Below are 23914 nucleotides of genomic sequence, written 5' to 3' on the forward strand. Positions count from 1 at the left end.
GCGAGATAGTTTATATAGTCAAATAAATACTGCTCAAATGTTGGAAGCCAGGTTTTGGTTTGGGGTTCCTTGTTTTTAATATTTGAAAGCTTATGAATCCAGTGAAACACTGTCTTTCATCCTAGCTTCCACACTTCACGCTTAGGAAAATGAGGTTTTTCATGGTGTTCTGTAGGTTATAAATAGCATAGTCCTTGTCTATATAAGGTATATTTGGCAGTATATGATATCTAGATATTTGGCATTTAAATTTCAACTATGGTGCATTTAAAATATGCAGGATGACATAAGCCATAAGCTGGGCTTCTAAACCTTGGCTTTTTATGACTGATATTTAAAATAATGTATCAAGAGGTTAATATCCCATTGAAATTGTCTCTGTGTCTCTTTTACACACAATTGGTTTGACTGTTATGATTGTCAAAATAAATTAGAAAAGAATTGAGCCAATGGTGCCTTTAGACATAGTTTTAAATATCTCTATGATAGATGAAAAATGAAAAGGTTAAACTAGAAAACTTCTAAGGTTTCTTCCAGCTTTAATAACATAAGATTCTATAATTCTATGGTTTAATGCAGTCAGATATATTTAGAGTTCTGTGTCTCTGACCATAAGTTCCTTTTACATTATGTTCCTTTACATAAGTTTAGAAAATTTCCTTCTCTAAACATTTTCAGCAACCATGACAATTCCAAGTCTAATATGTGGGCATTGCTGAGCCACTTCTGTCATTAGCATCAATCAGATGATCAAGAAACATAGCATTGTCTCTGAGAAGGCACAGATCTCTCTTGCCTCTATTCTCCTTTCTGTCACTGCTTTGGGGGAATAATAATGGGAAAATTATTCTAAAAACATCCAACTTTAGCATTTAACAGACTCTAAAATCAATCCAACACAACCTTCCCTAAAGATCATACTTTATGCAATCAAAAGTTACTTGCAGAAAATGTCTTTTGAAGGGTCTAAACCATTGAATAGGGCCAATTAGCCATGCTTAGCCATCAAAATCCCTCAAAGCCACAAATGCACAACTAAATTCAAACTTGAATCTGAATGATGAGAGAGTAAAGAACCATGGTTTGAGAAGCCAGCTTCCTCCCTTTTCCAATAAAAAATAAATGAAACCAAATTTGATATTTGCTATTACAAAACTATGAATAATATAATTAATTTTATTGTGGCATCTTATATTTTAGTATCATTTAAATTATACATATTTTACATGCATAAATATATGCACATATGTATATGTATATATAAGCTTTGACGCATCTACTCTCTAAATGTTGTTCTTTCTATTCTATATTTCTCCTCAGTCCTTAAGTCCCATAGCCAAAATATAAATAAAACTTTAAGAAATTCTCCTACCATGAGAATTTTAGAAACCTAACCCTTACAGATGAAATGGAATTTCTCAGATATCTATAAATGCAGAAAAGAGGTTCTTTTTGTCTTTTCAAAGTCCTCAAATTCTGTTCAAAGTTACTGTTTTCTCAACTCTATACACATAGTAGTTTTAAAAATTTAAATTGAAAAAACCCACTGCTTACTATTCTCTCAATTTAAAAAATGCAACTTAAAATTAATTTGATAGTTAGATGTTAAGAGCCAAAATGTTCTATAGTATGTAACATTTTTCACGTCAGATTGACTAGCAAGGTTAACAGCATCATGTTGCTCTCGGTTCCCCAAGCAATACAGCAGTTCCTTATCTTAATCATGTGACTGTGTCCAAAGTCATCAAGCAAAGTTTTTTATTTGTTTATAAACGTCATCACCTCTGGACAGTTAGCTTGGTTAGTTAGAGCACAGCACTAATGAAACCAGGGTTAAGAATCCCTTCTTTTATGATTATTAGCCAGATATCTTCTCTTAGTACTAAGACTTAAGACTCCATTTAAAATCATAGACGTAGTCTCAAACTTATGCAGTGGGGCAAAATAAGGAAGAGGTAAACACCTTAACATTTTTAGTATTGCCTTCATTTATACAAATATTTTAGTTTTAACTATGAACTATTTCACACATATAAAAAATACAGATAATAATACAGTTGACCCTTAAACGTGGGGGAGTTAAAAGTGCCAACCCTCACAAAAGTCAAAAATCCATGTATGACTTTTTTTTTTTAACATGGAATGCTTTAAGAATTTTCATGCCACCCTTGTGCATGCTAATCTTCTCTGCATCATCCCAATTTTAGTATGTGTGCTGCCAAAGCAAGCACTCCGTATGTGTAACTTTGGATTCCCCCAAAACTTAACAATTTTAGCCTACTCTCAACAATTTTAGCCTTATCAATAACATAGTTGACTGACACATATTTTGCACGTTATGTGTCTTATACACTGTATTCTTACAATAAAGTATTCTAAAGAAAATAAAGTTATTAGGAAAATCATAAGGTAGAGAAAATACACTTACAGTTCTGTACTGTATTTACTGAAAATGTCTACAAAAAGGTGGACCTGCATAGTTCAAAACTATGTTGCTCAAGTGTCAACTGTATAACAAAATACAAAGCACCCTTCCCCCTAATTTAACAAATGTTGATATTTGGCAATATTTGCCTCAGATATTTATAAACTAAAATGTAGCAGATATGAATAAATGAAGATACGAATAAAGTGTTAGAGATACCATTCCTTACCTCCCAAAGAGAATCACAGATGCTGACATGTATTCTTCCAGTCCATTTTTAAAATTTTTAATATTCTAATATATTCTGTTTAATTTATTCATTTCCTTATTCTTGCACAATTACGATCCTTCCAAATTTTAACACAACAGGCTGCACTGACACTTTTGAGGATGCCTTGTCATTTGAGAGTTCAACCACAATATATAACTTAAAAGTAGAATTGTAATCTTGTAGTGTGTATATATATCTTCAAGTCCACAGACATTATTAAATTACTCTCCAAAGTAGATTCACCAGACACAGACACCGCAGTACACTGAGCTCCATAGAGAGAGTGCCAGGGAAAGTGAGAACCAGACAGGCACTGGGCAACTTAGTGCCTCCCTGAGGAAAATAATTAAACGTGGGCAGAGGAGATGCTAAGAAGCCAAGATACTAAATGTCATCATATACATTCTTTATGCAAACTTGACAAGAGGAACATGAGAAGAAGCACCCAGATACTTCAGCCAACTTCTCAGAGTTGTCTAAGAAGTCCTCAAAGAGATGTAAGACCACGTCTGCCAAAGAGAAAGGAAAACTTGAAGACATGGCAGGGCAAACTGGTCCCATTGTGAAAGAGAAATGAAAGCTTATGTCCCTCCTAAAGGGGAACCAAAAAAGAAGTTCAGAGATCCCAATGCACTCAAGGGGATCCCTTCAGCATCTTTCTTGTTTTTTTCTGAATATCTGCCCAAACTCCAAGGAGAATATCCCAGCCTATCCATTGGTGACATTGCAGAGAGACTGGGAGAGACGTGGGGTCACTCTCCTGCAGATGACGAGCAGCTTCATGAAAAGAAGGCTGCTAAGCTGAGGAAAATATGAACCAGATATTGTTGTATATCACACGAAAAAGGAAAGCCTGATGTGGCAATAAAAAAATCAAGGCTGGAAAAAAACAAGAAAAAAATAGAAGAGGAGGAAGACAAAGAAGAGGAAGAAATTGAAGAGGAGGAGGAAGAAGAGGTGAAATAGGAAGATTATGATGAATAAATTGGTTCTATTAGTTTTTTTTTCTTGTCTATAAAGCATTTAACACTCCCCCATAAACAACTCACTCCCCTTAAAGAAAAAGTTGAAATGTAAAAATAAAACAAAACAGGAGCCCCTGGGTGGCTCAGTCAGTTAAGCGTCCGACTTGAGCTCAGGTCATGATCTTGTGGCTGGTGAGTTCCAGCCCCACCAATGGGTCCTGTGCTGAGAGCTCAGAGCCTGGAGTCTGCTTCAGATTTTGTGTCTCCCTCTCTCTACGTTCCTCCCCGTGTCTCCCTCTCCGTCTGTTCCTCCCCTGTTGGAGCTCTGTATCTCTCTCTCTCAAAAATAAATAAAGATTTAAAAATATTTTTTAAATAAAACAAAACAAAGCAGAGGCACCAATGTATCCTAAGACCATCAGTTTTTGAAAGTTCTTATGTTCTGATATTATTTCAAAATACATCATATGATCAGGGTTTTTAAGTTTTAGCAACCTACTTGTTAATGATATGTTACCCCATTTTGTTTTAAATTTCATCACCTGTAATGATCAGTGAGAACTTACAACTTGTTATGTATTTATTGGTCTTAAACTTTTCTTCTATTAATTGACTTTTTGTATCTTTTGTCATTCTCTATTGAAATATTTCCCTTTTATTGTTTTTATAGTTTTATTAGTATATATTGTTTATTAATCCTTTATTGGTTGCTTGGATAACAAATATTTTCACCCATTATGGGGTTTATCTTTTCATTTTATGTACAGATCTTTTTTGTTTTAAATAGCTGAAGTTAATAGTCTTTTTAAGCTTTGTGTTTCTTGAGTCTTGTGTAAGAGCTCTTTTCTTAACTTCCAATATCATAGTTATTTTCATTATTTTTTATATTTTTCAATTTGTCTTTATGTTATTAATCCATTTAGGATTAATTTTTGGTTTACTGTGGGAGGTAGGCCTACAAATTTATTTTCCTGTATAACTAGTCCATCACCTCACCATTATCTCATCTTTCACCATTGACTGGAAAGCCACTACTCACATAGATTAATTTTTCATATACACAAGTGGCTGTTTCTAGGCTCCCTGTTCTAGTTACACTGACATATTTGTGTATCCTTCTACCAATACAACACATTTTAATTACTGTATCTTTATTTTTTTAAATAGTTTATAGTCAAGTTGGTTTCCATATAACACCCAGCGCTCATCCCCACAAGTGCCCTCCTCCATGTCCATTGCCCCCCTTCCCCTCCCCCGCACCCCCATCAGTCCTCAGTTTGTTCTCACCATTCAAGAGTCTCTCATGGTTTGCCTCCATCCCTCTCCCCCATGGTCCTCCGTTAAGTTCCTCCTAATCCTCCTATATATACAAACATATGGTAGCTGTCCTTCTCTGCCTGACTTATTTCGCTCAGCATAACACCCTCAAGGTCCATCCATGTTGCTACACATGGCCAGATTTCATTGTTTCTCATTGCCATGTAGTATTCCATGGTATAGATAAACCACATCTTCTTGATCCATTCATCCGTTGATGGACACTTAGGCTCTTTCCATGTTTTAGCTATTGTGGAGAGTGCTGCTATGAACATTGGGGTACATGTGCTCCTATGCATCAGCATTTCTGTATCCCTTGGGTAAATTCCTAGCAGTGCTATTGCTGGGTCATAGGGGAGTTCTATTGTTAATTTCTGAGGAAACTCCACACTGTTTTCCAGAGGGGCTGCACCAGTTTGCATTTCCACCAACAGTGTAGGAGGGGGCCCGTTTCTCCACATCCTCACCAGCATCTAGAGTTCTCTGATTTGCTCATTTTAACCACACTGACTGGCGTGAGGTGGTTTCTCAGTGTGGTTTTGATTTCTATTTCCCTAATGAGGAGGGATGCTGAGCATCATTTCATGTGTCTGTTGGCCATCTGGATGTCCTCTTTGGAGAAGTGTCTGCTCATATCTTCTTTCCATTTCTTCACTGGATTGTTTGTTTTTGGGGTGTGGAGTTTGGTGAGTTCCTTATAGATATTGGATACTAGCCCTTTATCTGAGATGTCATTTGCAACTATCTTTTCCCATCCTGTCGGTTGCCTATTAGTTTTATGGATTGTTTCCTTCGCCGTGCAGAAGCTTTTAATCTTGATGAGGTCCCAATAGTTCATTTTTGCTCTTGATTCCCTTGCTTTTGGGGATGTGTCAAGTAAGAAGTTGCTGCAGTGGAGGTCAAGGAGGTTGTTTCCTGCTTTCTCCTCTAGGGTTTTGATGGTTTCCTGTCTCACGTTCAGGTCCTTTATCCATCTTGAGTTTATTTTTGTGTATGGTGTGAAAAAATTATCTAGTTTCATTCTTCTGCATGTTGCTGTCCAGTTCTCCCAGCACCATCTGTTAAAGAGGTATCTTTTTTCCATTGGATACTCTTTTCCACTTTGTCAAAGATTAGTTGCCTGTACACTTGTGGGTCCAATTCTGAGTTCTCTATTCTGTTCCATTGGTCTATGTGTCTGTTTTTGTGCCAGTACCATACTGTCTTGATGATTACAGCTTTGTAGTTGAGGCTAAAGTCTGGGATGGATCACCATCCCAGAATTACTGTATCTCTATAACAACTCTTTTTTAAATTTTTTTACATGTTTATTTTTGAAAGACACAGATTGTGAGTGGGCGAGGGGCAGAGAGAGAGAGGGAGACACAGAATCCAAAGCAGGGTCCAGGTTCTGAGCTGTCAGCACAGAGCCCTAAGCGGGGCTCGAACCCACAAATCGTGAGATCATGACCTGAGCTAAAGTCAGACGCTTAACTAACTGAGCCATGCAGGTGCTCCTATAACAACTCTAAATAAATGATAGAGTAAGTGCATTCTCTTTCATCTTCTTCAAGTGTTTTCCTTTAGTTATTCTTGGCCCTTTATTCTTCCACATAAATATTTGAAACAGCTTGACAAGTTCTGAAAAAACTTGAGATTTAGATTGAACTAGCTTTGCTTTTATAAATTACTTTGGAGAGAATCAAAATTAAATACTGAGACTTCCTGTCCAAAAAGACGGCATTATTCTCCATTTATTTAGATCTTTGCATATATTCTTTAATAATGTTTTATAAATTTTTCTGTAAAAGTCATATCTATATTATGTTAAATTTAACCTCACATACATTATAGTTTTGTGGCTAAAAGAATAGGATATTTTAAAATTACATTTCTAACCCTGTTGTATCTGATGTATTCAAGTACTATTAATTTTTATATACAGTTTTGTAGACATTTTCCTTGATGAATTCTGATTACTTCTACTAGATTTTCTTAAATTTCATATGTATATAATTATACCATCTGTGACAATGGCAATTTGGTTTCTTATTCTTCTATTCCCATACCTCTTATTTATTTTCCGTGTCATATTGAGCTAGCTAGGACACCCAGTACAATGCTAAATCCAAGTGGTGACAGCAGGCATCTTAAATTATTTCTGACTCTAAGAGAATGCTTCTAATTAATTTGCCATTAATTTGCCATTAAATTAATGTGAAGCTCTCATTAAGTTTTACGTAGACATCTTTTTTTTATTCACAGTTTATTTTAAGATTTGTTAAGCTAAGATGAGCATATTTTTCTCTGTCAATATGTTAACATGGTAAATTACAGATTTTATAAAGTTAAACTGTCTCTGTAATCCTAGAATAAACCCTACTGGCATTTATTCAATACCGTCTGAGATTTTACACCTCAGCCTTGGGGAGGGGGATAAGAGCCTGCTGGGTGGCAGGGATTTCTGGGATAACATAGGTCAGAGCTCTTTCACAGGGAGCTGTTCACTAAGATGCCAATAACATTTGCTGAGATACTATAGGACAGAGCAGGTCTAATGGAAGCTGCTTGTTGGAGTATGGGCAGATCAGAGATGGCCTATAGAAAACTGCCCATTGGGATGCCAGAGAAACTCTCTGGAGGGTGACCTCCACTGTATCTCCCAAAGACTACCAATAACTGGGCCTTAGGAGGAAAAAAAAAAAAGACCCTAAAACTGGGAAGAAAAACTTCATCCTCCACTACACCCTGCAGGACACCTCTGGCACCCCTTATTATCAAAACCTACCATTGCATCAGCTGGCAAAGGGTCCAGGACCACAAGAGGTAGATTTGGATCTGAGAATCAGTAAATTCACAACTTGCTGTCTTAGTCAAATTCTTAACTCATAATTTAATATAAACCCCGAAACAGTTCCATGCAATCAGTACTATCCCCATTGTACAGGGAAGGACACTGAGGTTTACAGAGATGAGGTAAATGTCTACAGCCATCCATCTAGTAAGTAGTCAAAATAAGACTGAATTCTGATCATTTGATTCCAGAACTCTTTATCAACCCACTGCACTCTCTGCCTCCAGACTCATCTGAGTAACGCCAGTTAGAAAGCAGATAATGGCAGTCCTGGCCTGGGCCGAAAAGGCAGCCATGAGAATGTTGGTGACAATGACTAGAAGAGACATTTCAGAATAAGATTTAACATTTCTTAGATCAATTAAATATAATAGTACTCCAGGATACTCTCAACCTCAAATGTTTAGTCCTATAACCCATAAGGGCATTTGCATTTCTGAACAGTTTAGAAAATAAGACCCTTGTAAATCTAAGGTACATATAAATGTCCAAAAATAAATCCTGAGAGTAGCATAGAACAAACTCTAGTGTTCATTTAATAAGACTTTACATAAAACTTATAACCAATAATTATGTTTATATGGAATAATTACACAAGTATGGGTACACACACACACGTACCTCCTCCAGCATCATATACTTAGGTCTGAGTTTGTTTTTACATATACCATTAATATTCTTAAGTTAATTGAAAACAGAACTTTAAATAAAAGTGGACTCCTGTTCAAATTGTTCTTTGCTTAGCTTTTCTCAGCCTTTTTTGGCTTTTAGTGTCAAAAGATCAATCTATATTAATAAAAGCATTTGAGAGGATGTCTAATTGGAGTTTGTTTATACTTTAAGCATCCTTTCTATCACTTTTATTATTGTATATTGATCTTTTGGCAGTAAAAGAAAGAACAAAGTCAAGACATCACCTCTCCCAAGGTATCCACATCCTAATCCCCAGAATTTGTGAATATATTATGTTACATGGCAAGGAAGAATTAAGGTTCCAGATGGAATTAAGATTGCTAATCAACTACCTTGAGATGGGGAGATTATTCTGGATTATTCAGGTGAGCTCAATGTAATTACAAGGGTCCTTATAAGTAAAAGAGAGAGGCAGGAGACCAGAGAGTGCTACAATGTGAGAAAGACAAATTCTCCCCTGGAACCTCTAAAAAGGAACACAGCCTTGCATACACCTTGATTTTAGCCTGAGAGTCATTTTAAATTTTTGACCTCCTGATCTGTAAATAATAAATTTGTATTATTGTAGCCACTAACTTTGTAGCCATTTGTTATAGGAACCATAGGAAACTAATACATACTTCCCCATCTTCTGAACCAGAGGAAATTTTGGATTTAAAAACCAAAAATCCCTGTTCAAATAATAATCATAAGAATGAATGAATTAATCTTACTTATTTGGCCACACGTCCACAGCTTGCTCACATTCTAACGCCTCATTTTTGAAATTTCTCTTGACTGTGTGCAAACCGTTCCCCACATCTAAGCCCTGCAGCTTCACATTCAGAATTGCTATTTTAAGATAATAATTTTTCATTCACTCATTCAGTTGGTCAACAAACATTTATACCTCTAGCTGGACCTCAGACACCAGTATGTAATTCATGCCCAATAGATGTTTCAACTTAATATATCCAAAACCAAATTCTTGATTTTCCTACCCAATCTACAACTTCCAGACTCTTTACTTCAGTTGATGCAAAGTCCATTCTTCCACTTACTCAGGCCAAGATGCTTGGAGTCATCTTTGACTCCTCTCTTCCCTTCTCAATTCCCATCCAATCCATCAGCATACCTTGCCTGCTGTATATTCAAAATGTGGACACTACTCAACCACCTTCATAATTACCACCCATTCAAGCTACTATTTTCCTCTAACTGGTCTCTGGCTTTAACCCCTTCAGTCTATTTCCAATGCAATGGCCAGATCAATCACACTTAAAACATAAGCCTGATCCCTTCACTCCTCTGCTCAACAATTCCCATCTTTTCCCATATCACTTGGAGTAACAAAAGCCCTGTTCCCTACTCTGCTTGCCACTATCATATCTATGATGCTCTGCAGTACTCACTCAACTCGAGGAACACCAGTGTCCTTCTTGTTCCTGGAACAAGTCAAACACACTCCTGCCTTGGGGACATTGTTTGCTGCTCTCTCTACATGACTCATTTCCTCATGAGGACTTTCTTGCCCACTTTATATATAAAAGCAACCCATTCACCCCTCAACCTTTGTCCTGCTACTTGACATATAACTTAACCTGTTTGATTTTCCTCAATAGTACTCATTGCTGTCTGATAGATTACATATTTGCTGGTTGTTTGTCCATTTCCTCTCAACCCCACTAAATGAGAGCTCCATGGAAGTTGAAACTATATTTTGTTCACTGCTTTACCCTCAATATCTAGAATTGTACCTGCCATATAATAGGTACATATACAAATAATTTTTAAGTAAATGAATGAATGAATCAATCAATCAATATTGAGCTTCTGCTGTATAAATAACAGTTCCAGGTCCTAGGGATACAAAGACAAAGGAAATACAATATTTGATATTGAGAAATTCGTAGTCTAGAGCAGCACTGTTCAATGAAATTTTCTGTAATGATGGAAATATTCTCTGTCTGCATTGTTCAATATAACAGCCACTAGAAAATGCAGCTACCGAGCACTTGAGAGATGGCTACTGTGACTGAGGAAATGAATTTTTATTTTATTTTATTTTATTTTAATTACTTTTAAATTTAAATTTAAAAGGCCACATATGGCTAGTGGCTACCATATTGGACAACCCAGGCTTAGAAGAGATAGATACATTTACTTGTAATACTGGTAATTATAATTATATATATATATAATTATAACTTATAATACTGGTATAATATTGCAATTATAATTAGTGTCATGGTAGAGACATGCAATAAAATGCTTTGGGAATCCAGAGAAGAGAGCCACCAATGCTGCCTGAGTTTAGTTCCTCCCAATAGACCTTCCAAGAGCACTCCATGCTTTTCCCTCACATTAGTTTGCATTGCTGTAATTATTATTTACTTATAATTATTTACTTGATGTCAACTTTCCCTACTAAGGTATGAGAGCTGTGACCATCCTTAGCTACTGACAGAATACTTTGCACATAGCAGGTAAACAATAAATACTGGTTTGACAAGCAAGATAGTTATGGGAGCTTTCTCAAGGAGGTAACATTTGAGTTGAATCTTAAAGGACAAGTACGAGTTTGCTAGGCCAGAGCCAAGATAAGGCTCTTATGAAAACAATATGTACAAAGGCTAGTAAGCATGGGAGCATGTTCATTAGTGGTACAGGTTCAGTGGTACAGAGCTCAGTATAGTTATAGTGCATTTATAAAGACATATGTACTTGATTCTTGCTGCTTGACAGTTCAAGTTAGCAATTTTGTGCATAAGAAAATCCAAAATCCAATATGAAAATAAGAGTTGAACAATTGTTTAGTGAATTGTTATGAAGTAGACTTAGACTTTTTCAAGTCTTTCGCCCATAACAGCATTGTAATAAGTGTAGACTAAAATTTCTCTAACTTTCTCCTGATCTAGAATATTATATGTTTCAGTTTATGGGGACCTTAGAGATTATTTAACTGAAACTTTCCTTGGTCAGATGAGGTGATTAAGACTCAGACACAAGTTAATTAATGCAGAAGTGGGACCATAATCCAGATGTTTTAGCTTGCAGTCTAGAGTTATTACCAACACATGACAATTACACAACCACATTTCATCTGCTTACTCTGACACAAAGCAAGATACGGGTCCCACAATATATGCACTAATAACCTCTGCTCAGCTTTTAAAACCTCTAAGGAGAAGACTCAGTCATAAGTTCTCTATGTATGAGAAGAACCATTAAGGCTGCCCAATACAAACAAACAACAATTTTAAGCCTCAGGAAATAGTAACAAGCTTTGAAAGAGTTATTTTAGTAGTACAGTGTGAAATGATTTACTATTTCCACAAGCACAACAGGGTGAAAGTTCTGTGCAGTATATTAAAATGTCAATTGCTCTACAAATCTGGATTCCCATCCTGAATCAACCACTTTCTAGCTCGGTTACCTAGAGCAACTTGCTCAACCTCTCTAAGCCCCCCATTTCTTAATTTCTAAAATGTAGGGTTTGATTTCCAAGGTCCTTTTGGATTCAATGGTTTTCATGTGATTTTGCTAAGGGGTAAAGAGAGAAAAAGTAGCAGAACAAATTCCCACTTGGACAAGGTTCATTTATGTTGCTTCTCTGCAGTCAAACCAACACTCTTGGGGCGCCTGGTTGGCTCAGTTGGTTAAGCGTCCGGCTTTGGCTCAGGTCATGATCTCACAGTCTGTGAGTTTGAGCCCCACGTTGGGCTCTGTGCTGACAGCTAAGAGCCTGGAGCCTGTTTTTGGATTCTGTGTCCCCATCTCTCTCTGACCCTCCCCTGTTCACGCTGTCTCTCTGTTTCTGTCTCTGTCTCCCTCTCTCTCTCTCAAAAATAAATAAAAATACGTTAAAAAAATTTTTAAAGCCAACACTTTTAACAATATTTGATACCATTGATATTTCCCTGTCAACCTATAATTCTATCAGACTATACATAAATCACATGACCCAAAACTAGAACCAGCATTATATCCTTTTCGGTATTCTGCATTGAATGTGTGATCCAGAAATGCTGTTGACTCTGTTGTCCCAGTATCTTACCCACTTGGTACTAGCACTCTGAGATTCAAGATTCATTTTGAGAGTTTTCAGGGAGTCTTCCTTTGCAAGCTGTATGTCTTCGTTAGCAAGCTACCACCAATTTTTTTACATTAAAAATATATGGACTTCCCCAGGTATAGGTGGGACAGAGGCTATGCTTTATCTACCTTTGTAATTTTTTGAGAGAGAGAGAGTGTGTGTGTGGTGTTGGTGGTGGGAATTGGGAAGGGACAGAAAGAGGGAGACAGAGAGAGAGAGAGAGAGAGAGAGAGAGAGAATTCCAAGAAGGCTTCGCATTGTCAGCACAGAGCTCAATGCTGGGCTATAGCTCATACATTTATGAGATCAGACCTGCCCTGAAGTCAAGAGCTAGATGCTTAACTGACTGAGCCACCCACGCGCCCCTATCCATCTTTGTGTTGTCTTCCTTTAAAATCTCTGAAGGTCCTGGAAAACAACAAGGCCTAATTTATAACAAACAGGAAAAAATAAAAATAGTTTATTGCTATTGTCTTACTATGTGATATACATATATGTGGGACCCCTAATAGAATCACAGTGGTTTACCTTTTCACCACTGAAATAGAAAATTTATGTATTTTTCATTTCTTTTCCATTTTTCATGCACAGATACAGGTAAAATTTTTCCTTTGACTAATTTCTTTTAACATACATGATGCTGATCCCTACTTTCTTGAGCTGTCTAGGATACATACCTAAGCATTCACAGTATGTCTCTTAGACTATGAGAATGATCTCCCACAAGCACAATTAAGAACAGATGGTTAAAAACTTTAAGGTAGTATTTGCATAAAAAGATCATCTTGCTTTGACACTGCAGAGTTTTATATTACTTTTAATTGTTTTCCCTGAAAAGAGTACCCCCTTCTTTAACCAAATGATAACAAGAAAATTGGCTTTTTTTTTTTACTGAAAAGGAAACAATTCATCACAAAGGCACTATGCTGAAGAAAATAACACATAAAGGAATATGTTACACTGTGAATAAAGGTGTCACATCAGCTCAAATGTGTGAGAGACTTACACTAAATCCAATAGATGTTAGCCACATTTTCCCAGAACCCAGAACAAACCTGAAGTAATTCAAAAGCCTCTGCACCAATATCATGTATGTATTCCAAAAAAAAAAAGAAAAGAAAAGAAAACAAAAATAACCCCAAAGCACAGTTCATTGGTTTATTCTTTTCTATAAATTATGGTAAATCAAGTTTGCTAGTTTGGTTATCTTATGTTCCCACTGCACTTTTGCCCCATTCTGATTTACAGATGGGAAACTGGATAACAGACTAGCAGCTTATGAATAAGGTGATGGAAACAGGGAGAAACTATTAAAAGCAGACATAAATACTGAAGGAGGAGTCCATCGTCAACTAGAAAAACTCAACAATCTGGTCATTACAAAAGTGATTAATAAAAAGGAAAGCAAAAACCAAATGTCACTTCAGTAGAAACAGCCCTGAATGATCTGTTTTGTTCCACACAGAAATCTGCCACCCAGAGTAAAATTGTTGGACTACAGCTGATCATGTAATATAAATGCAGCCAAAAGTCAGCTGAGCAGTTAGTTTCAAGACAACCTGGTAAGAAAAAAATTTGCCAGAAACAAAGAAAGTTCCAATCAGATTCTTAACATAACAAAATTCCAATCAGATTCCATTTTTAATAATTTTATTTGAGTAAGTGGGAGGAAAATTAGACTTTTAGCCATAGGAAATTAAGCTTAAAAATTCTCCAAGATCCATGAACAACCAAAAGGAAATTGGAGTAAAAAAAAAAAAAATCAAAGATATAAGGAACCACAAACTAAGAGTGAGCAAGAGCTATGATGTTGATAAAATGGATAAAAGATTTATTAGGTGAGAAGAAATGAGACATAGATTAAACAAGAGGAGGTAAATGGAGATACTACTATCTGAATTCTCCGAACTACTTTAGATCTATTTCTAATCTCGTGCTGTTTTTCCTATTCTTGGATTTCTTTGAGACTCTATCTCTTTTATTTATTCTTCAAATAGTCCCTAATCACTTAAGCTAGCCTGGAAATGTCTTCTTTCCTAGAAATCCAAAATGCCTAACATGTCCTTTGTCCATAAACTTGGGGGTTTTATCAGTTTCTCACTGATTTGTTAAAAATTGTTTACATATCAAGTCTATAAATCTATAATATATGTTTATCATGTAACTTTTAACATAATAGTAGGCAGCATCCAGTTATTGAGCAGTCACTATGCTCCATGCACTGTAAAACCCATTTTATAGGAATTATTTCATTGAGTCTTCAAAATAACCATATAATGAAAAAAGTCTGACACTGAGAGTTTAACAAATTGGCCAAAAGTCATTGAGCGAATAAAAGAAAGATGAATGTGAATAAAATCCAAATAAGCATCACAATTCCTATTCCTATTATTATTATTATCATTATCATTATTAATTTTGGTGAAATATACATAACATAAAATTTACCATCTTAACCAGTTTTAAGTGTACAGTTTGGTGACATTAAGTACATCCACACTGTTGTGAAACCATGAGCACCATCCATCTCCAGAAGTCTTTCAGCCTACAAAACTGAAACTGTGCTTTCAGTTAAACAATAACTCCCCATTACCTCCATCCTCACCCAGCCCCTGGCAACCACCATTCTGTTTTCTGTCTCTATGAATTTGGGTATCTCATAATATATAGACTATTGTGCTTTCGTGATTACCTTATTTCACCTACATCCACATCCTCAATGTCCATCCATGTTGTAGCACGTGCATGAGTTTCCTTCTATTTTAAGGTAACTAATACTCCGAAGTATACACCACACTTTGTTTATTCATCTGTCAATGGATAACTTGGGTTGTGTCACTCCTTTGGATATTGTAAATAATGCTGCTATGTATACAAATATCTCTTCAAGTCCTTGCTTACGATTCTTTTGGATATATGCCAGAAGTAAAATTGCTGGATCATATAGTAATTCTATTTTTATTTTTTATTTTTTTAAGTTTATTTTATTCATTTTTGACAGAGAGAGAGCACAGGAGGGGCAGAGAGAGAATCCAAAGCAGGCTCCGTGCTGTCAGCGCAGGGCCTGATATGGAGCTTGAACCCACGATACATGAGATCATGACTTAAGCCTAGATCAAAAGTTAGATGCCTAAATCATTGAGCCACCCAGGTGCCCTGAAATTCTATATTTAATTTGGGGGGAACTGTCTTGCTGTTCTTCATAGCAGTTGCAACATTTTACACTTCCACCAATAGTCGACAAATTTCCAATTTCTCCACATCGTCACCAGCATTTGTTAATTTCTGTTCTTTTTATTATACCAGCCATCCACTCTTCTTTTAATTTATGTCTTTAGTTAGAGTGTGTTTAAAATTGAGAAGTTTTGGGGCACATGGGTAGCTCACTCGGTTAAGCATCTGACTTCTGCTCAGGATATGACTTCACAATTTGTGGGCTTGAGCCCCACATTAGGCTCTCTGCTGACAGCACAGAGCCTGCTTGAGATTCTCTGTCTCTCTCTCTCCCTCTCTCTTCCTCTCTCTCTCTCTCTCTGCCCTTCCCCAGCATGTACTCTCTCTCTCTCTCAAAAATAAACATTTAAAAAATTCAGAAGTTTACATTTTTTTCTGTAAATTATCAATCTTTAAGGCTTCAATATCTTTTAAAAATTTCACCATCCCCAGATTATATAAATACTAATTTCTACTATATTTTCTAGGACTTCCTTAATCCATCTAGGATCAATCATGTGAAGTAGAAGCTAAACATTAATTCTTTGGTATTAATGATTAGATAATTGTCCCAATGTCATTTTTAATAACCTATTTGAAATTCTGTATTTATTATATTTTGAATAATTATATATAGAAATAAACTTCTAAATTACATATTGTGTTTTTATACTATAAAAATACTATTGATTATTGTAGTTTTATAATGCATTAAAGTACCTGGTAGGACCAGTCTCTTCATTACTCTTGTTCATCTAAAATGTTTTAGGCTATGTTCACATGTGAAGTTTATACAGGTGTAAAAGAGTACCATCTAATTTCATACTAAAGATATCCACATTATAATACTGTGTATTATTAGTGTACAATAATACAATATAATTAATGTTTATAATCATGACTCCAAAAATTACCACAAAATCTAAATCGGATTAACAGCACTGCCAGAAATAACGCAAAAATTAAAAAAGAAATTACTAATGCTACACATGTGCAATAAAAAAATAAGCCGTTGGGCACAGGGATACATTGTTGGATATCAAGCCAAAATGTAATTAGCATTTAGGCATCCCTAAAGCATCCTTTCTCAAGACTTGAGGTCTGAGACTCCTCCAAAAACTGTTGCATTTCCTTTCTGATCAAATCATCTGAAGTCATTATATTCTTCTGACTATGGTTTCTCTCTACTCTCTTTCATACAATTATTAATTTGTTCTCCCAGGCTGATAGTTCTGATGCCCTTCTTAATTTCAAAAAATGTCCCCCACCCAGCCACTCATAGCACCTCTTTCCTGAATCACTTCCTGAAGATGGCTGAACTGTCACAGAACTTGCATTATAACATCCAACAAGATATATTTCCTTTGTCTCTTTGCCACAGGTCTAGCATTATCATTTGCACATCATTTGTCAATCATGATGAGTCAAAAATGTTCTCCAAAGTACAGATGGCATAAAGAGAGGCCACAGAGGAAACTACACAACTTGTAGACACATTTATCTCAAGAGAGCATGGTGGAAGGCTCATTAACCAAGAACATTTGCAGTACAAGGCACTAACATCTATTTGCAGTATATTCAGCAAAGAATCCAACACAGCAGGTTTCATTGACACAGAAGTTAAAGAAACACCTTGATAACAGAAATATATATTTTAACAGCATGTTGTGGCCTAGAGAGGGCAAGACTGGCAGCAGGGAGATGCCAACATTTCAGAGAGTAATGGAAACCTGAATCAAGTCAATGCCAGTGGGAATGCGGGAGAAGGCATAATATCTGGTTGAATATGAAGAGTAAGGCAGAAGTTTTCTTAGATAACTCCCAAGATTATTCTTGAGTTCTTTCTACATATTAGTGTAGTAAATGTTTATTAAATGAATGAAGAATGGTTTGTTCAGAACCATATTTACTGCTATTCAAAGGAGGGCATTGGGGTGTCCGGGTGGCTCAGTCGGTTAAGCGTCCAACTTTGGCTCAGGTCATGATCTCACAGGTTCATGGGTTCAAGCCCCACATCGGGCTCTGTGCTGACACCTAGTTCAGAGCCTGGAGCCTGTTTCAGATTCTGTATCTCCCTCTCTCTATGACCCTCCCTGCTTATGCTGTTTCTCTCTCAGAAATAAATAAAAACATTAAAAAATATTTTTTAAAAAAGGAGGGCATCTGCAGACCAGCTGTCAAACCATTGTTTGTTATTGATCCATAACAAGATAAGTTCACTCTAGAAGGTAAGTTAATTAGGTCACAAATCATATTGTTAATTTAGCAGGTAATTTGTATTGCTTCAACTATGAAAGATACAATACATTGATTCACATTCTGGCATAATCTCTTAATTTCATTAGGAACTAGCACTTCAAAAATACGTATGATTCTGGTTGGATCCTGAAAAATAGGTAACTAAATTTGAATCATCTGGGGACCCAGAGGTGGTAAAATCATCCTACATTGTCTATGGGATCAGGACTAAACAAAGAAGCTCTTGGTGCCGGGGTGGTGGTCCAGGACAGACTTCTGGAGCTTACTGCAATAGTTTTGAGGAATGATTCATTTGACTGATATATGCGTATGCTTGCGGAGGAGTTCTTACCTTTAACTAAGAAAAATGACTATGCTGACATTTCTGTGACCTGTGGCTGGATTAATAACTATAGTAATTGCCAAAAAATGGGTAAATTGAACCCCATAATCTAATGGTTGTTCAAAACATCTCACTTCCTGAATTGCAAGTATCAGAAAACCATATGTAAAAAATATATTTGGCCACCTGCAGAACTTCTCTTGATGGTTTGTGAATATAAAATGGATTTTTAAGTCATCATTCAATTAGTATGCTTCCAGCTGCATATATCTAAGAACCTAACTCGCACTGGCTCCCACAAAGAGGGAACATTTTTGCTCATATAAGTGAAAGTCTAGAGATAGGCTGGGATTAGATCTTGACTTAATACAATGACTCAAGCCCCATCCTCCTGCATTGTGCTAGGTTCTCTCCTCTGTGGGGATTTCACCCTTAGATGGTCAAAAAAGTAATTACAACCATTCTGACCTTACACCCTTGGTCTTTCCATGGTTCCCTCTGAAGAGGGGGGAAGTTTTCCAGAAGTGCCCCTCCCTCAAATCTCCCTTCATGTCCATTTGCCCAAATTGGAATATGACAAATTCTTAGGCCAATCCCTTAGCTGAGGAAATGGCATGCCAGCTTACACATGACATTTTAAAACGTGCACACTGGAGGAGGGGGCAAGATGGCGGAGAAGTAAGGAGCTCCGTACTTGCACTCGCGCCCATACATCACACAGNACGTGCACACTGGCACTGGCTTGGTAGTAAGGCTTTATTATAATTTTCTTAGACGAATTAGGGTTCATCCTTCTAGTTGAGGTCAACACCCCAAACCTCTTGCTTCCTGTGAAATGAATGATTCAACCCCTACATCCCATACAAGGTCCAACACAAACCTCATTAAAGAATAGACAACCTACAGTGTAAACTAATAAAGACAAACTGTAATCTAGAATGTTATAACATGAAGAATGTCACAAGGGATATTTTTGATAATAGATATTTCCAAAAGAAAAATACTGCCTAAAGAGAATTGGGAGACTGTCAGTGTGTCTAACAGTAACCAAAGAAAATTATGTTGTGATTCTAGAAGATGGATTCCAGTAATTTAGGCAGAAATAACTGTAGGGCAGAGAAGGATTAACTCCAAGTTATATTAGCCTGAGGGTCGACTTCCCTTGGGCAAAACCTAATCTCTTTGCTGCAAATCCTGTGCTCACCAAACAAACTTCTGAATTATTATTTGTCCTTTTGAGTGACTGACCCCCACAAAAAGGGAATATCTGTTGAAGAAATGCTCCTGATTTAAAAAGTCAGTTATATTTCCCATGGTAAGTGGGCACTGTGGCTTATAAATCATTCTCTTTTGTATTTTGTTAGAGAAATTCTATCCTGCAAAGCCTGATCACCCTGACAAAATAATAAAAGTGAGATCTCAAAAGGGAAAAACTGAGGACCAGACCCAAGACTATAATGTCTCCATCAAGGTGTAATTTCCATTAGGCCTGGCCTAAATCTTCCACTAACATCTCCCTTACATGGAAACTGATATCTGAGCAGCCCAACAGAAAATCCACCAAGCAGTCCTCTGTCCTTTAATTGGACAGAGAGCTCTGAGAGAGGGGCCTGAGCATAGGGGTTATGAGCCAAGTCTTCAGAATAAATGAGATATGGGGATACATCTTGGCTTCTACTACCAGCTGTGTGACCTTCAGCAAGTCATTTAACCTCAAAGACCCAGTAGCCCCAACTATGAAATGGTGAATATTTCATAGAGCTCTTATAATGATCAAACGAGATAAAATTCACAAATTGCCTGAAGCATGATTAATAAGTTTTGTTGTTATTACTTTTTTTAATATCATGGCCCTTGTGTCAATATTATGACCTATGGGTTTCACTAAAAGGTATATATATGCTAACCTTGCTCAATACAATGATCTACAATAAGAGTTCAGTGAATGTGACTGAGTGACACAACTGGAGAAAATGGGAGAGAAGCATAATCTGAGACACCAATGTAATTTGTAACATCACATCTTGATCCAGGTTAAATCAATGTGAGGCCCCAGCATGAGTAAAGTCTCAGGTTGTCTGCTTCCTAATCTTAAATATTTCTGAATTTAAAAAAAAAACACTATAAAATGCCACAGAACATTAATTTAAAAGAACAGAGAGTCTAGAGACTGTTATATGAGGAACAAAGAAATTAGAGTAAATTTAATCTAAAAAAAAAAAAAATAAGCCAGGAGATGAAAAGTGGGAAATGTCCTAAAATACCTGAAGGACTGTTATGTAGAAGAGGAAATAGAGAAAGTCTAAGTACTTTTTACTTATCTGTCTTCCCCCATTATATTAGCAAATGCTTTGAGGGAAGAGAATGCATTTCCTCCATCACTGCATTCCCAGAAATTGGCTTGGTGCTGGGAACATAATAAGTGCTCAATAAGTGTTTGTTGATTGAATGAGACTATAGATGGATGAAGGGATGATGAGATGAATGGATAATAGGATGGAGAGAGGAAGAGATCAATAGATATCATTTAAATCATTATAAGACCTTAATGTCAAAATGGACATTAGAGACGAGGAAGCTGAGGCTCTGAAATAATGAAGGATTTTCTCAAGATCCCTCAGCTAATCTGTATGAATCCTGACTATACTACAGCAGCTGTGATATCTGGTTCAATGTTCTTTCTACCACCTATTCTTTCAACTTTCTTTTATTCAAATTTGATAGAACTGAGAGTATCATGATGAAAGTAGAATCCTGGTATGGAACTGTTATGGGCTGAATTGTGTCTCCCAAGTTCATATGTGGAAATCCTAACCCCCAGTACCTCAAAATGCAACTCCACTTTGAGATAGGGCCTTTAAAAAGGCAATTAAGCTAAAAGATGGTTGCTAGGGCTTGCTCTAATCCAATATGACTGATGTCCTCATAAGAGGAAATTAGGACACAGATACATATAGAGGTAAGAGCATGTGAAGACAACTGCAAGCTAATAAGAGAGGGGGTGGGTGAAATGTGTGAAGGTGGTCAAAGGTACAACTTCGATTTATAAGATAAAATAAGTTCTGGAAATATAATGTATAGCATGGTGACTACAGTTAATAATATTATAATGTATATTTGAAAGCTGCTAACAGAATAATCTTAAAAGTCCTCATTATAAGAAAAAAAGTTGTAACTATGTGAGGTGATGGAAGTTGATAACGTATTGTGATTTCTCAGTGTACCTATATATCAAATCACTAGGTTATACAACTAAAACTAATACAATCTTACAAGTCAGTCATACCTCAATAAAACTGGGGGGGCGGGAATAATTTTGTCACATACACATCTGTAATCATCTCTTCCTGCATCTCATTGCCTCTCTAAATGAGAACACATATGTGTATACACACACACACAGAGGCACGTAATAAACAATCATCACATAATCATGATAAATTTTTTAAAAGTAAATAAATAGGTGATTGATGATTCTACTCCATTCTAGAGCCATCAGACTACAGTGGATGTTATTTTCTTTAATATGCACAAGCTTGTTTAGGCTTTCAGTAAGATTACTGCAATTTTTGCCCCCTAAGGAACACTGAAGTTTGAATTATAAGACAGAGATCTGACCTCTATAAATTCATCTTGAGCACCTATACCAATTTGACTCACAGATTTTTTTTTTAATGAGAGAGTTCCACAGAAGAAAGAACCCTGCTGACACCTTTATATTGGATTTCTAGACTCCGGAACTGTGAAGAAATAAATTTCTGTTGTTTAAGCCTGTGGTACTTTGTTATGGCGACCAGAGCAAACTTGTACAGACATAAAGCCCTTTCCTCATATAATATATGTTTAATCTATTTAATTCTGTTTTTTATTCTGACACTGAAGAAGGTACTTTGTCTGGTTTGCATACAGAGGCCTATAGCTACTGCTGCCATGGACATGAAGACACTTGGAATGCCCTCATTGCAACACTGCATCTCTGTCACTTGAGTCTCAAAATGACTGTGTAACATCAAGATAGTTAGGAGATTAAGGCTTAGACTGACTTTTTTTTTTTTTTTTTACAAATAGTTTATTGTCAAATTAGTTTCCACATANAGACTGACTTTTTAAATGCTTGTTTATTTGTTTGGACAGAGAGAGGGCAAGAGAGAGTGCACGCACGAGTAGAGGAGGGGCAGGGAGAGAGAGAATCCCAAGCAGGCCTCACCTTGTCAGCACAGAGCCCAATACAGGGCTCAATCTCATGAACTGAGATCATGACCCAAAGCTTAAACTGATTTAGTGACCCAATCAGGGTCATAAAACCAGTAAGTGGTGAAGCCACACAATTGAAAGGCAAGTCTTCTGAATCCCTTACTCTAACAATAGCTGCAAATGTTTATTGAGCACATACTGTATTCCAGTACCATGTTATGTGCTTTACATTCATTACCTTTTTTAGCCCCCATAATAAAGCCATGGCCAAAGTGCTATCATCAATCCCCATTCTGTAGATAAGGAAACTGAAATTTCTACAGGCTAAGTAACTTTCCCATGACCATATATATATATATATATANACCACCTCTAATTCATCTCAGTCTTCTCTTCATGTACCTCCTCCACATGGCAGCCTGGCATAATGCTTTCTCTCTTTAGCAAATGCTCCAGCTGTTGCTAAAGTATCCATCCTCCACACCTCCCACTTTACAGAGCAGGTGCACAGGGCCCACCTCTGGATTAAGGAACTCCCTGCCTTCTAAATGCAGTGGGTGACCTGGGGCTTGACATTTGATGTCAATGACTGACAGTGTCCAATTAAACCATTTCAGAGGCAGGAGGGGTTTGATGCTACTGTATTTTTTCAGTCTGAACATTTGGTGGCTTTCCTCGATTCAGGATCACAGCCAACGCGAAAACTGAAATCCTTTCTGACAACGTTTGCTGAATTGCCACAGTGTATTAGTCCAGATCCCCGTGGACTGTCTTTCTCTTTGTGCCAGCTTGTCACAGTAGCAGCAGCAAGGAGAGTGACCTAGTGCTTTTAGTCTAGACATGTAGTCATCAGAGGCCCTCAGGTCTCTGGGCAAATTTACAAGCTTTTGAGACAAGGGCTTGTCTGATAACAAAACCAACACCTGATAATTGACACCCTAAAGATAGAGAGCTCTGCAAAGAAATGTAGAACCCATAGTCCTCTCAGCATGTCATACTATTTCACGCTGTCTACTTTTGTTTTGTTTGACGATGTAAGCCTCATATCCAGAGCCCTCTTTCTAAAAGACATAGATTTTCCTCTTGGGCTCCAGAAGTGCCCTCATAGGGCCTTCCCAAACACAGAAAAGTCGTGCTCCCTTCCTCCTTTCTTCCACTGTCTTTTGGAATTGCAGCTGATTCCATTAGCAACTCCTGCAAAGTTGGTAGGAAAACCCCGTAGCTCTCACCACCAAAGCCAACGATACTCGGAACAAATAAGTCTAGGAAAAGGTCTACAAAAGGAACCAGCAGTCAGATATGGATCTTTGTTTCTGAGAGCTCTATGTCCAGATTTCCATTTCGGGA

At 36.8% G+C, this 23914-nt stretch overlaps 2 pseudogenes; one reads left to right on the plus strand and one right to left on the minus strand.

Moving 5' to 3' along the window:
- Positions 1-2131: 2131 nt before the first annotated feature.
- Positions 2132-2231, minus strand: LOC144220205 (U6 spliceosomal RNA; annotated as a pseudogene).
- An 814-nt stretch (positions 2232-3045) lies between these two features.
- LOC144220166 (high mobility group protein B1 pseudogene) lies at positions 3046-3680 on the plus strand (annotated as a pseudogene).
- Positions 3681-23914: the final 20234 nt, after the last annotated feature.

The sequence above is a fragment of the Crocuta crocuta genome, unplaced genomic scaffold, assembly GCF_008692635.1.
Source record: "Crocuta crocuta isolate KB4526 unplaced genomic scaffold, BGI_CrCroc_1.0 scaffold9, whole genome shotgun sequence".
Lineage (NCBI taxonomy): Eukaryota > Metazoa > Chordata > Mammalia > Carnivora > Hyaenidae > Crocuta > Crocuta crocuta.